We start from the raw sequence: 8,705 nt of genomic DNA, 5'->3' as shown, positions 1-8,705 counted from the left end.
CCTTTGAGCTAAATTACAAAGAAAACATGTGACCCTATCTATTAATCAGAACTATTTAAAAAAGGAGTGGTCCTTTCCCTTCCATTAGGGCTTGTCTATATGTCATTGTTTGTCAACCAAAGGCACCAAAGACAGAGGAACCACCCAAAGCTAAAGACAAAAGGAGGACAACCCCAACTGATTCCACCAACCTGGCTAATTCATGCCTTTCATATAAATAATGCAACAGTTATCACCTACCAACAAAATAATGGAACCTTGTTATTGGACTTGTATAGCTGTAGGGACAGGAGCGGTTAATTAGCACATGGAGACACCCTCTTCTAGCTGGTTTTTGTGTGTATATATAATTAATTAATTAATTAATTAATTAATAACTCATGAAACCCTAAACAATGGATTCTAATTAGTTTAATTGGTAAATTAAAATTTCTTGCTGTCAAATAAGTATCTTGAGTAAATCTGAATCTCGATCATTTACACTCAAAATATAAATCTATTGGTGTTTTGGTCAAATGGTAAAAAATAATTATTATGAAATAAATGTCATAAATTTTTAAATCCTATATATATATATATATATAGAATAATAAATAATAAAAAAACCTAATCAGTTACCTACCCTTTGGACTAAATAGTTTTCAAGATTGTACACAAATTTAAAGCAATCACCAAGCTAGTGGTATCTTCTGTAGCTTGGTGCTTCTTTAGGAATAGAGGGTAACATGATGTAAAGGATATATGTGTATCTATTTTTTTCTTAAAAAAAAAAAAAACTGACCAGGTGTCAATCAACAGTTTTATGAATCTATTTAATTAAAGAAGCTCAAGATTTGGTGATCCAAGTCAACTGTTTGATGGATCTAGTAGTTTCTTTAGATATACCAAGCATCATCTTCTGATGCTTATAACCACACACACACAAAGAAAAAAAAGAAAAAGAAAAAGAACGAAAGGCACTTTTTATTAACATGCATGCACCTTGCCCTTGGGTTGGACACTAACACTTATGGTGTTTTTGATTTTTAACTTCTATTACTGTTATTCTTTTGAGACTTTCGGTATTAGTAAAAAAAAAAAAAAGAAAAAAAAAGAAAAGAAAAAAGAACAGCTAATTTGAGTTGAGCAGAGTTTATCAATACGCTAAAGCATGGTCCCCTGTATATATCATTTTTAATGTGAAAAATAATATAAACATTGAAGAGAGAGAGAGAGAGGCAATAGGTCAGTGTCAATAGCTGTAAGAAGCCAAAATCCACCATTAAATAGCCGGTTCTATGGCACAGTAGATGAAGAGGCTGAAGATAGAGTGATGCATAAACATTTATGTAGATGGGGGAGAGGATTGTGACAGTGAGAGTGAGTCACGAGGCTTACCTCTCTAAACCATGCATGTCTCGTGCTTTCCTCTCTGTCAATCTCCAGATGTGCAACTGACTCTTCTGGGGTTTCTTTAAAAGCCCTTAATTTTTCCAACAAATCAAGGCCAAACACTATGGCTCTTCTAGGTTTTGGTTCATCCATGGATCTCACTTGTCTGGTACATGTTGGTTTGAGAGGTTGAAGCTGCCAGCATGATCTGGTAAGAACCTATAGTTATCACTCTTTGGTGAATCTTGCACCAAAAAATTTAGATATATATAGCAAAATAGGTTTGGTGCAAGATTCACCTATATATATACCCCTTTAATGGTACCTTGATTTCACTCTAAGAACATGCTATATATAGGTATATATATATTTAGTTAGTTTTTTAAAGGGGTTTTCGAGTAAGCCAAGGGGTTAGAAACAATTGGAAAACAAATATGGTTCAACTTCAGCTTTATAGGTATGGTTCAATCAGGTCATCTTGCAGCTTCAATCACTCACTTCCAACAATGAAAGAAATTTTTGCAAATATGGCTTCTTTGGGGATATATATATTCTAATGGCTCAGAATCTGCAAATGCATTCCAGGTACATTTAACCTTTTTCTTAAGTGACTTTTCTGTGATTTAGAACTAGAAACTCATCCTAGTGATTATGCATTTCTATTTCTCATTTAAAGTTCATTATTTTGTTCTCCAATTGGGGGATATATATCCAAATTTCATGTGCATACATACATACATGACATGAAGATATGCATGCACACATCTGCTTGTCCAAGTCAAAGTACTGCATGAGTTTTCAACTCAGCCAGTACCAGTGGTTGTCTATTGATTGATTTATTTTAATGAAACTAATAATATCTCTATTGATAACTGCAAAGTGTTGAAAATGAAAATTTATCTCATCTAATCTCTTGCTAGGCATGTCTGTCTGTGCATCTTGTTGTCCTGATTTTTTGTTGGTAATGTCTGGAATCACAATGTAAACAAATTCCCAACACATGGCAACAAGATCACTAATGAATCATATTTGTATTTTTGGCTCAGCATGTTTTTATTTTTTATTTTTTTATGAATATTTTGGCTCATCATGTTGAACAAATTGGATGCCTGCTCTATTATCTGTTTATGGTCTTTCTATATCTAGCTAGTAGCTAGCTCATTCATCTGTGATCTGTGCCTTTTCATACATCTTTTCAGAAAGGTACGACTCATGGTTGTTTCCTTGTCATGTTCTATTACGTGTCCAGTTTGGTGTTCATGAGTCATGACCTAACTTTTTAAATGGCCACTAACAAGACAACACAATATTAGTAATCATATACTTGCAACTGAGTTATCAATTTGGAGTTTTTACTGTGCTTTAGTCAATAATATTGTATCTACCAGTGAAGTGATCAAGACTTTTTAATCATAATAAAAAAGAAAAAAGAAAAAAGAAAAAAAAGAAGACTTTTATATCTACAATATATATAATTGTAATGCTATCTTGGTTTTCATTTGCACAATACATAGGTAATCGGTCGGTTTAAAATTCATTACTTTCACTGGACATGCAAGAACCCGTTAAAATAGATGTTTTTTCATCGGAAGTTTCATTTCTCACGGTAGAATATAGATAAAATAAAGTATTTTATTTGTGTTATTGAATGTCAATGTAATGTTGAAGAGAGAATTTCACCATTATCATTACTTTAATTTCAATCTTCATACTTCATTTTAAATCTTAAGTTTGTACTGCTCGGACAGAATGGGAAGTAGGAGTAATTAGTGGTAATGAAATCCATGCTATATAACTGATCAAAGGAATACGAAGAATTTGCTCTAAATTAATATGGAAATTATTAGTAAAGATTTGATTGGATTGAAATTAGGATTTTTTTTTTTTTTTTTTGATTGGGAGATAATATCTTGAGAAAAACCCAATTGAAAAGTTAATATAACATATAAAAACACTACTTGAACAAAAGCCTTAAGCCTATATAGGTAGTAGTTATTATTCAATATAGGATTTCACCACATAACTAATTACAAAATTATTTCTCAAAAAAAAGAAAAGAAAAGAAAAAAGAGCTAATTACAAAACTCATGCGTAAATATGTCACCAAATCTCTCTGATTGGTCATCCCCTTGAACGGACACCTTCTTCTTACGAATTCAAGTGTCATGCATCATCACCAATAAAGAGCACTTTACTCAACTATGAATGGAGCGAATATGAAAGTTTTCCTTGCACAACCATAGGAATCACCAACACACCCAATAAAACCTTCACTCAACCATGGTTGGAGTTGTTGACATGATAGTTTTCCTAATTCTACTTCCACTAATGAACACTTGCCTAATTGAACCATCAGTTCTAATACCATTTGTTGGGGGAGATAATGCCTTAGGGAGACTCCAATTGAGAGGTTAGTATAACATATAGGGATATCATTTTATCCAAAAGTATAAGTCTATGAGTTTGGACCCAGTTATATTATATTAACCATTCATTTCTGTTATTATTTTCTAATGTGGGGTTTCACCACATAACTAATTATATCATTCACACATGAATACATTTTCCCTCTCTTTTTGATCTAATTGAAAATGTGATTGCATGCAACATTTTCCAAATTTAGTGGAAAAGAAATGATCACTTTTAACTACTTTAGATCTAGGAAAATTAAGGATATATATTCTTAATTTGTCTCCCTTGCTAACAATCCTGATTATGCTTATTCTCCTGAATCTATCACATAGGCATTTTCCATTCCAAAAGGATCCAAAGAAATAAGGCGATTTTAGATTTTTATTATTAGAAAAGATCAAATATAGCTAAGATACCATGTTAGAACATGCCACACATAACTTTGGTACTATGATTAGTATATAGGAAAATATGAATCTTGTATAATGAACCTAGACTAGTAGACTAGATCCTAGATTCACGATAGATTAACCTAGAGTTATAATATTTGTACTACAAGTATAATTAGAATTATTTTTCTTCTACTCTAAGTAAGATTAGGTGTGTGTTTGGGTTAGGATGAAAAATGAAAATAATTTCACTATTTAGCTTATTTTTTCTACTATTTATAGGCTCCACTGTACTTTTTGGCACTATTAATGGGTTTCATTGTACTATTTTAATTAACTTTTACCTTTATCTACAGTACTTTAAGTAATAATTTTTCAGTTTTAACAAAATAAGCGGTATTCAAACACACCCTAGATATCATAAATTTAAACTAGTTCTAGAGGGAGCAGCTTCAGTATAGTTCTATCTCTTTAGCCCGAAGGAATTATACAAAATAATTATGCCTTGATTAAGAGTGGGCCTTGATATCTCGAACACTTCATGTAAAAAATTGGTCTTAGAACTATTGTTCATCTTGTGTATTGTGGCCATAGATTGATCCTTTGCTGGAAATACAAGTTTGAGATGTGATGTCCACTGCATGGAGTGTTCTAAGTTTTAACCCTTACAAAAAGAAACGGTGTTTATTTAATAATAAATAGGTAATTACTGGTCAAGATTTTTGTAGTTCAATTAGTTGGTATCAAGTTGGTATCTCTTGATATTTCTATAACATCCAAGATTCAAATCTTTCCATCCTCTTGTAACTTTATTATAAAAAAAAAAGAAAAAAAAAGGTAATGGCTTTGACTTTTTAGTGCTTTTTTATAGTTAATTTTACAATGCTAATGAAGTACTTCTATCGTTATAGTTGCATTATTAATTTTGATTTCCATCATATGGTAATTAAATTTTTTTAATCGTTATTGTCTTTTTAAAATTTTGAAACTAATATAGAAGCTGATTATACGAAGGGAAATTGGTTTAGTTTTGTATGAAAAAGTCTTTCCAAACCCAAATCTTCTAAGTATTTTACATACCCTATTAAATTTTAGAAATTTCATTCCAAAGTAGATCTATTTACATTTGAAGAACACCAACTTGTCACAAACAGACTTGTTTATCTTGGTATGAGTTGGGTCAAACAAGTTTTATTAGGTCAGGTTAACTTAAAATTGGATAATATAATTCCAGCATTAGTAATAATTCTTACACTAAACTAAATAATATTTTAAGAGAAAAAAAAAGAGGGTACTCTTACTTTTGTTGTAAAAACTCTAGGTTTTTTTTTTTTTTTTTTTTTGGGGGTACACAAAATTAATAAAAAGAGTATTTAAGTTGTTTAACTTTGTAACCGGGTCCAAATCCTAGCAAGCTTAAAATGTGAACCCAAACCTAATACGAAGTCCAAATCATTTTTTTTTAACCCTATAATTACTACAGTTGACCACAATAATAATAATAAAAAATAAATAAATAACCCACTAAATTCGATCCATTGTCATCCTTAACTAATCAAATTTGAACACATAGAAAGTATGTATTTTTTGTTACATACATGACTTTATGTGGACGTTAACATAAGGATCGCTTGGACAGAGCTTTCTCTACATCAAAGCTATGCCCATCATTGGCAAATATTATCCAAGTGTTTTTTCTAAAAATAATTTTATGGGCAAAGCTTTTTGATTATTCCACATGGATAACTGACCTAATATTTCCTTTCAATTAATTAATATGCCTGACTGGATAGCTGTAAACAAATCATTATTATGATTGCTACATTGTTTTTTGCCATCACCACACATATGCTTTAGCAATCAGACATGATGAGGAAAGGTGATTTGTAATTACTTGCTAGGGTGGTGACACAACACTATATATATATATATATATATAAAATTAGCATGACCCTAACATTATATAATTCTAAAAATGCTGTACATATATTAAAGATTATAGCAAATTCAGTTCATCTAGAATGACATGATGATTAATGAGGTGACTTAATCTGCATGTCAAAATCAAACGAACCATGCACGTGCGGTACTAGAAGCTATGTATATTATTGCATGTGAATTAATTAATTGTGGAGCTAGCCTTTATATTCATGAAATAAGAAAGGTTAGTTTGTAAAAGTCATTTCCTACATACATACTGGAATTGCTGTTAAATTATAATTAGCATCGTAGCTTTTCCTCCGCAGAAGCATGGTATATATCACTTTTTACTACGAGGAACAGCATTCATATATCAAACCCCCAAAAGAAAAAGAGTGCATAACTTTAGGATCAATTCAATGGTTGCTGCAAATTGTGGACAATTCTTCCATATCTTAGTCATGTTGATGTTTGCAACTAAAACAAGACACATGAATTTGTCGCTTAAGAGCTCTATATTCTGAGTAGAAATAGAGAGATTTTTTTTTTTTTTTTCTCACATATATTTTACACACACACTTCTATATATCCAGTGGTTATATTATATTACCCTATTTATAGAGTTTGACGTGAGTAATTATTAGAAGTAATGGGTAGTTATCCAAAGGAAATTAACCAAGAGAAGAGAAACATCTCACGGTTATGGACAAGGTACAATTCATTCTCTTTGTATTTATTTGTTATATGATTGTTTTTTATAAAAAGATTTTCTTTAATTTTATTTCTCTTTTATGATGCAATACATTCAAAACATCATTTACATTTCCAAAAGAGTTCTCAATACTTTTGACAGATGATTATTATTACTTTCCAAGTTAATATAAAATGCTTATGCGCGCAGGCCTAAACTTTGTAAAGCTTGCATGGATGGTTTCCCAGATCTTTCAAATTACTTTATTTATTTATTTATTTTTTTTTTTGATAAAGCAAATTACTTTATTAAATAAAGAGTTGGAGGGTTAAGTTCAGCCCATGATAGGAGAAGTTTTTTTGAGATTATTTTACTGGTTTTGAAATCTACAATGGTGCACTAATTCTATTATTTTATTGATTCAAGTAGTTCTTAGCAATGGCGAGCACAAAGTTAGAGATGGAGCCCTTTAATGAGAAAAATAATTTTATTCTTTGGTAAACTACCACATTGAAATCCACAAAATGCAACATTTTTGTAGCCATTTATTACATGCAGTCTTATCCCTCACATAAATCAAAGTGAACAATGTCATTTAAAGCAAAAGTCATCAAATGATGATTGCACCCTTGTGAATCAAGTAAAGAGGGTCATTGTGGGTTGAATCTATCTTATTGATCCCAGAGTGATAGGATCATTCCATAGAACTTGAGATCTTTCGTTTCATTTACTTGGACTAAAAAAAATTGTAATCATGAAAGAAGTATAATTTATTTCGGATGTATGCTTCATTCCACTCATAAATGGTGGGACCCTCCAATTATAAGTGGAAGGAAGTATACACGACATTTTCTCATAGCCGTGAAGGAATTTGGAGAGGAAATTGCTCAGAGAGTACAATTTGAGTAAGGAGCCTCATCGGCCTAGCCCAACGTATTAGGCCTTACTGCAACCATCAGTCATCTGAAGGCATTCTGCTGAGCTTAGGGCCACTTAGCTGATCAAGACTCCGAGGATAGTTCTTTAGTCGGAACAACCGAGTATGGTCAAATTGCACCGCAAGACAAGTGAGGCCTTGATCGATCTATGGCAATATACATCAATGGAACCTCATAGGTCGTTGTTATATGCTTCATAGTTAATTCAAAAGATTGCTAGTTAAATATGAAACAAATAATAAGAGAAAACACTAGAAATATTACATATTTCTATTCATTTATATTATTTGTGATCCTCATTTTTTATTAGACAATGGTAGAAAGCAAGAGTATATACATCCTAGCATAAAAGATAGGAGATGACCTTTGTGGCCATAACCTCACTTTAATTATATATGTAAAATTTGTTTTGCATGTTTTTATCTTATTAGTATATATTAAATGGACAAAACTTAGATACAGTATTTTAGGTGTTGTTTTTTAGGTTTTCCTCTTAAAATTCGGCCATGTGGTTACTTAACTAAAAAATATACTTTCATCCCATGAGAAAAAATCCATATGGTAGAATATTAAAAGGAGAACCTAAGGAATAGCACCTAAGTACTGTACCTAAATTTTGCTCATATTAAATTGGTAGCATTCCCTAAAAAAATATAGTTACAGTTGCTAACCGTACAGCTTGAACTTCTCACCTCAAACCCCTAAGCATTTTGTGCATGGAGAGGTATTAATTAAAATATAAGGTTCTTGGTTACAGATTTAAGATTAGTATTGAAACTTATAGATTTATTTATTCTGGTGTCAAATCCCCCTTGCTTGTGACTAAAAATAAATAAATAAATAATAATAACAACAAATAAGAAGGAAAAAAAGGAAAAAAGAAAAAAGAAAAAGAATCGAAAAAAAGAAATATAATCAGAAAGAACACTCCCTAATATACTTAATTTGTTGATAAGTCCATTATTAGCTTGAAAATTCTGATTA

General features: G+C 31.1%; 1 long non-coding RNA gene across 1 annotated transcript; it reads left to right on the top strand.

Moving 5' to 3' along the window:
• Positions 1–1,163: 1,163 nt before the first annotated feature.
• On the top strand, positions 1,164–8,031 carry LOC115968566. The gene is made up of 2 exons (XR_004086771.1): positions 1,164–1,582; positions 1,844–8,031. It is a non-coding gene; the product is annotated as an uncharacterized LOC115968566 (long non-coding RNA).
• Positions 8,032–8,705: the final 674 nt, after the last annotated feature.

The sequence above is a fragment of the Quercus lobata genome, chromosome 11 (assembly GCF_001633185.2).
Source record: "Quercus lobata isolate SW786 chromosome 11, ValleyOak3.0 Primary Assembly, whole genome shotgun sequence".
In the NCBI taxonomy this organism is placed as follows: domain Eukaryota; kingdom Viridiplantae; phylum Streptophyta; class Magnoliopsida; order Fagales; family Fagaceae; genus Quercus; species Quercus lobata.
This window is presented reverse-complemented; position numbering and strand designations above follow the sequence as displayed.